Here is a 7,655-nt window from a genome sequence, read left to right as displayed (position 1 = left end):
TGCTTTCGTTAAAGGGTTGAGTTTTCTTTAATTGCAATTGGAATTTACTAGATGCATCCATTTACTCTTGTATTTAAAAGATCTATACAACAATTTAGGAAACATTACTCTCTGAGTTAAATAGCAGCCACATACTGTGTACACTCTTGAAATAAGAATACTTGCCTGGATTGATAATTAATGTAAGGATAATTAGGAGTTTTAAAAGGCACCTTTTATCGACCAACATTTTGGCATCGTTGTCGGGGAGAGTGTAGCCATTTCTAAAGAGTAATTTACATCTGATGATTGTTGTTGAAGAAGAATTGGGTATTGAAAACGAAAGGTAAGAACCTACATAACGAGAAAGTAAAGTGCTTGCTTCTCCGCTTGCTTTTCAGCACAATTACAAAAAAGTGAAGTAGGTATTTGTTGCTTGGCTGTTGAGAGAGAACTGGGTATTAAAAACGAAAGGGAAGAACCTATGTACAGAGCACGTAAAATGACTGCTCCCCCGCCCACTTTCTAGTAGAATTGTTAGGAACTTAGGGTAGAGATAAACATTTGAATTATTTGCATGAATGACTAAGAAGAAAAAACCTGAAAACAATCCAATTCCACTACCCAAACCCGACAGATCTAAGGGACCGGTGACCCTTGGATGATTAACATTCATAGACAACATCTTAAAGAAAGCCAAATCTCAGCCATTTGTAGGTCCCAGAAACATTACTTCCAGACAATTTACTATCTCCCTTCGGGCCATAGGCTCACCATCTGTAGCCTATGCTGAGGTCCACAACAAAACAGTAGGGACTAAGCATAGTTTTCAAGAAATTGGAAATCCATGCCCAATTTCCTCACAAGAAGGGAGTTCTTGTAATATTCATGAAGGAGGAGGAGAAACAGGGGAAACAAAGGAGCCAAGATCCCCTCAGGTAGTAATTCAACAAGGAACACCCAGTATCCTATACCGAGGGGGTGTTGTTAAGATCATTCTCACCCCTTCTAATCATCTTAGGAATAACTCTCTAGAGATCTTAGAAGGATACTGGCATATATTTGATCAAATGGCCAACAACCCACAAGAACCCCAGACCTCTACATTTCAGTATCCCATTGTTGACACAGCTGTCAACGCACCCATGAGAGCTATCCCTCTCCAAAATATTCCCACCTTTCATGGAATGACATCAGAGGATCCAGATGCATTTCTATTTGAATTTGATATATTATGTCGGGGTTAGGATTATACCACCGACCCCCAAAAATTAAAGTTGTTTCCCTCTACATTAAAAGGAGCAGCCTTGTGTTGGTTTATGGGATTAGGAGGGGGCACAATAAATGATTGGGATCAAATGAAAACCACTTTCCTTAAAAAATATCAGGACTATTGCAGATCTAGGGAATTGAAAGACGAAATATTCCAAATGGTAGCAAGACCCAGTGAAACGTTAGAAGAATCTGTGGAACGTTTTCGATATAACCTCCAGCGGTCTCCCTATGCAATTCTACATTTTCCTGATAATGTGCTAAAAACTACACTGATTAAAGGGATGAAAGAACAATGGATAGAAGCATTAAATATTATGGGTAAAGGTGATATATATCAAGAAGAGTATGCTAACATTATTAAATTGTGTATCAGGTGCTCAAGAGGCAGTATGAGATTGAAACCAGCAGAACGCGACATGACCACCAGGGACAACAAAATCTCTGGTGGAGGTATAACTCGTGTAGAAATTGGCAACCTGCTAGAGGATTTCAAAACAGATATTTTGGGAACTCTGACAATGAAATTAGATATTATGCAAGCCAAGCAAAAGTAGGCTGAAGTAGAACAAAACTTGGTGATATTTTTTCCTAGATGCAGGAAGAAGCATAGTCACAAAGAGTGCCTGCTGGATATGGTGCAAACCTGTGCCATATGTACTAAAGATCATGCCACAGAAAGCTACCCATCACTCCCAGGGTTAAAATAAATCTATAAGGAGGAAGAGGAAGAAACAAAACCAGTCTACCTGCTAAATCAACATCGCGAGTGGAAACCACGACAACTAGGTACGCCTATTGATCCATCTTCTTTCTTTCAACCCTTGCAATATAATTCACAACAATACCCAGGAGCTATGTGGCAGAACTAGCCACCTTTTTCCAATTGGTCACAACAACCATTCTCTATGCTACCTTGGCCCAACCAATCAAATCAAAATAACAATTGGCCAAATTCCTCTTACTTCCCACCGTTCTGGCAGAATAATGCATATCAATCTCAATGGTCACCCTCCACTTCACAGAACCACAACTGGCAGTCAAACTGGCAAAGACCTATTAACCATCCAGCAGGAATAATCCCCCTACCTCAACCCACACTGCCAGTACCCTACACATTGCAACAGAACCCATAGACCAACCTATGACCGCAGCTCCCAGCCCAACCCAACCCGAACCCCAACAACAGATCGGTTCAATCTGTGCAAATCATTGAAGGACCAGAGCCAGAAACCGAGTTAAGGGAGTGTAATGAGCTTCAATTAAGGTCAGATGGATAATAGAATCAAAGGGGGATAAAAATATACAAATTGAAGACTCGTTACCTGTAGAACAAGTACCACAAGTGGATAATCCGGTTAAACAAAAAACTCAGGATCAAACTATTACCTCTTCCCCACCATTCCCAGAGAGATTAATTATACCCTACTCAATCAAATATCCTAAATTTGATCTTCTGGGAGAATTGAAAAATTTTTGTGTAAAAATACCTCTCCTCCAGGCTATTTAGGACATTCCAATTTATGCAAAAACTATTAAGGAAATCTGTACGAAAAAAGCCGAAGAGGAAAAAAAACAACCCCAACTGTCCATGTAGTCGGTACTTTATCTGATTTACTATCAGGTAGAGAAACACCTGTAAAATATGAGGACACAGGAAACCCTATATTCATGGTGAAAATAAATGGATGCTCCTTCCCCAATGCATTAATCGACTTAGGAGCAACAATCAATATTCTTACAACAACAACTTGTCAAAAGCTTGGCATTACATCCTTGGACCCAACCACGACCTTGTTGGAACTGGCTGACCGATCAGTAGTCAAACTAGAAGGCACATTTCAGGATGTAATGGTGTTTGTAGACTCTTGGGAATACCCAATATATTTTCTGATCATCAATCCTAGAAACTGGCTTGATGGACACCCTCTAATTCTAGGTAGACCTTGGATGGCAACAGTGGATGCTTACATAAGCTGTCGAATAGGTAGCATGACTATAGCAAGAGGAAGCAATGTAAAGAATTTAGCCTTATATCCTCCAGCTCAGCCAAGTTTAACAATAATAAAACCAGAAAACAACCTGTATCATATCTAACTGAAAACATTAGATCACAGCTAACTATAAAGAATTTAGCCTTATATCCTACAGCTCAGCCAAGTTTAACAATAATAAAACCAGAAAACAACCTGTATCATATCTAACTGAAAACATTAGATCACAGCTAACTATAGAAGATGCTTTCGAATTCAAGGATCAAATAGAAGATGACATCATTAACACTTACATTAACCAACCTGATGTCGTATCCCATCCAAAATGTCACATGATCGAAGCAACCCTCGATAAAATAATAGAAGAAGATCCCTTAAAAGATATTAAAAACCAGTCAATACCAACAAATTCTGTTTATAATAGCAAAACCATAGAAATTGAGCCAGGGAAAACTTTAAATATTAACAAAAACTTGACTGCTGACTAGGAGCAGAAGCTTGTTCAACTTATGAGAAAATATAAAGAGGCCTTCGCATGGGATTACCTGGACATGAAAGGGATTGATCCCCAATTATGCATGCACCACATCTATACAGAGAAAGATGCTAGGCCCATTTGACAACCTCAACGGAGGTTAAACCCTCATCTTAAAGATATTGTTAAAGCTGAACTACAAAAACTGTTAGATGTAAATTTCATCTATCCTATATCTGACAACAAATGGGTCTCTCCATTAGTAGTGGTGCCTAAAAAGAATGGAAAGTGGTGTATATGTGTTGACTATAGAGAGCTTAATAAAGAAACCCAAAAATACCATTTTTCCCTTCCGTTCATTGACCAGGTCTTGGACACATTGGCAGGAAAAAAATTATTTTCTTTCCTAGATGGCTTCAACAGCTACAATCAAATTAAAATTGCCCCTGAAGACCAGGATAAGACTACCTTTACCTGCCCTTGGGGGACATTTGCTTACAGGGTCTTACCTTTTGGGCTGTGCAATGCACCTACCACATTCCAGAGGGCTATACTCAAGATTTTTTTAGATATGATAAATGAAGGGCTCAAGGTGTACATGGATGACTTTACACCTTACGAAGATGACTTCGAGCCGGCATTACAAACATTAGAGAAAGTTCTGCAAAGATGCATTGCTACCAAGCTCTATTTAAGCCATGAAAAATGCCATATGATGATGACCGAGGGCCTCATCTTGGGTCACTATATCTCAACAACTGGAATTCAGGTAGATCCAACAAAAATTCAGATAATTATTTTAATACCTACCCCTTCCACACAAACTGAGGTACGTAGTTTCTTGGGATTTTCTAGCTATTAAAGAAGGTTTATAAAGATTTTTTCTCAAATTGTTGCACCATTATATGCATTAATAGGAAATATCGATTTCATTTGGACTAACAAATGTGACATTGCTTTCGAAGATTTAAAATGGCTTGTATCAACAGCCCCAGTATTACGGGGTCCAAACTAGTATTTGCCATTCCAGATTTTATCTAACGCTTCAGATATGGCCATTGGAGCAGTTCTCAGCCAGGAAGAAGATAAGAAGCCACATGCAATATACTACATCAACAAAAATCTATCTCTTGCTGAATTAAATTATACTGTGACTAAAAAAACAATTTTTGGTTGTAATCTATGCTATCAATAAATTCAGGCATTATATAACAGGATACCCTGTGGTTTTGTATGTTGATCACTCTGCTACTAAATATCTAGCTAATAAACCTATTACAAATGGAAGAGTGACAAGATGGTTGATCCTTTTGTAGGAATTCAACATAACAATCAAAGATCGACCAAGAAAAGAAAATCCAGTAGCAAAATTCCTTTCACGAATGCCAAAGACAGATGACTTGGCAGTAGTAGAAGACCAGTTCCCTGATGAACACTTATTCGCTATCACCATGAAAACACCATGGTATGCGGATGTCGCAAACTACCTAGCAGTGGGAAAATTACCCAAGCACCTGATGCCTAATGAAAGGAAACAAATAGTACAGTGTAGCACTCGGTTCTCCTAGATTGGAGGATATTTATTTCATACAGGGGCCGATATGCACATTCGAAGATGTGTCAGGGAAGACGAAGTCTTCGACATCCTGAAAGCTTGCTATGATGGGCCTTGCAGTGATCATTTTGCAGACCGCAAGATTGGTCACAAAGTCTTACAGATGGGCTATTATTGGCCCAAAATTTTTAAAGACGCCAAGAAGTTTGTCTAGGCATGCGATAGTTGCCAAAGAATGGGATGCCCTGGGTAGTCTGATGAGATGCCCCTGCATCCACAATTAATCATTGAACCTTTTGAATGATGGGAGTTAGATTTCAATGGTCCAATAAACCCATTATCTAATCAAAAGACATACATACTAGTTGCAACAGAATATGTGACTAAATGTGTGGAGGTAGAAGCATTACCAAGGGCAATAGAGGACTTGGTAATCCACATTCTTTTCCAACTATTCGTGTGATATGGCTTGCCTAGAGAAATAATCATGGATGGAGGGCCACAATTTATAGGCCACAAGATTGATGCAACATTAAAGAATCATCATATCATGCACATAATCACAACTCCATACCACCCGTAGGCAAATGACCAGGTAGAAAGCACAAATAAAGTAATCGAGGAAATACTCATAAAGGCAGTTGCATCACATAGATGTGATTGGGCTACTCGATTGCCAGAAGCCCTGTGGGAATACCGCATGACATGGAGAAATACCACGGGATATTCCCCATATCAGCTAGTGTTTGGAAAAGAACCTATCTTCCCAATCGAATTTGAAATCCAGACATTGAGGATAGCTCAGGAGGTAGGCTTGGACTTAAATGAAGCACAGATTAATAGGCTACATCAAATCAATGAATTGGATGAAATCTGGCTATCAGCTCTTCAGCACACTGCACTGATCCAACAACAAAGAGCGAAATGGCATGATGCCCTTATCAAGAAGAAGATCTTCCACAAAGGAGATTGGGCACTCCTGTATGATTCTAGGTTCCAGGATTTCCTAGGAAAACTCCAGACCAAATGGTTAGGGCCTTATGAGATACAAGAGATGCATGATAATGGTACCCTCACATTAGCCACCATTGATGGGTCTAGCTACTCTTTTAAAGCGAATGGACATCGAGTACGACTCTATCACAAACCGCTTACTAGGGAATCCTTTTGCCAACAATTACGGGAAGATTCCACTATACAAATTCTTGTTGAGGAGGGCAACCTGTCCACAGCATCATTCTAGTGAAGAATTTCATTGTTTTTGAAATTTGTACATAAACTTTCCTTTCTTTTTGATTGAATTTGCTGGTATAAATTGTATATAAGTTCTCTTTTGTACTCTTCTCTTGTTGTTACCTCTAAGGAACAACTGTTGTTCCCTCTAAGGAACAGCTGCTATCCCCTCTAAAAAACAGTAATTTTTGTGTGGATTTTCTTCTTGTTGTTCCCTCTAAGGAACATCAATTTTGTGTGCAGATTTTCTTGTTGTTCCCTTTAAGGAACAACCGATGTTCCCTCTAAAGCAACAACACTTTCATGTGAAATATTTTCTTTTTGTTGTTCCCTCTAAGGAACAACTGCTGTTCCATCCAAGGAACAACTGACATTCCCTCTAAATAATAGCCACTGTTCCCTCTAAGGAACAACAATTTTGCGAACAATTTGCCACTTTTTTTCTTTTCGTGTTGTTCCTTTTAACGAACAGTTGTTGTTCCTTCTAAGGAATAGCTATTGTTCCCTCTAAGGAACACCAGCGTGTATATTTGTTTTCCCGTTGTTCCATCTAAGGAACAACTATTTTTCCCTCTAAGGATCAGCTGTTGTTCCATCTAAAGAACAACAATTTCGTGTGTATTTGTTTTTCGTTGTTCCCTTTAAGGAATAGCTACTGTTCCCTCTAAGGAACAATTGTTGTTCCCTCTAAGGAACAACAATATCTTGTGTATTCGTTTTCTTGTTGTTCCCTCTAAGGAACAGCAATTTCACATTTTTTCTTTCTTTTTGTTGTTCCTTATAAGGAACAATCATTGTTCCCTCTAAGGAATAGTTGTTGTTCCCTATAAGGAACAACAATTTCACGTCCAAATTTTTCTTTCTTTTTGTTGTTCCTTACAAGGAACAGATATTGTTGCCTCTAAGGAACACCCGTTGTTCCCTCTAAGGAACCGCCATTGTTCCCTCTAAGGAAAAATGATTTTTTTTGGCATGTATTTCCTTTGCTATTCCCTACAGGGAACAACTGTTGTTCCCTCTAAGGAACAACAGTTTTGGTGTGCAGTTTTTCTTCTTGTTGTTCCCCCTAAGGAACAACTGCTGTTCCCTATAAGGAACAACACTTTTGTGTATATATCCTTTTTCTGTCCCTTACAAGGAACATCAC

The sequence above is a fragment of the Pinus tabuliformis genome, chromosome Q, assembly GCF_031772625.1.
Source record: "Pinus tabuliformis cultivar Carrire ecotype Pingquan chromosome Q, CPIR1, whole genome shotgun sequence".
Lineage (NCBI taxonomy): Eukaryota > Viridiplantae > Streptophyta > Pinopsida > Pinales > Pinaceae > Pinus > Pinus tabuliformis.
This window is presented reverse-complemented; position numbering follows the sequence as displayed.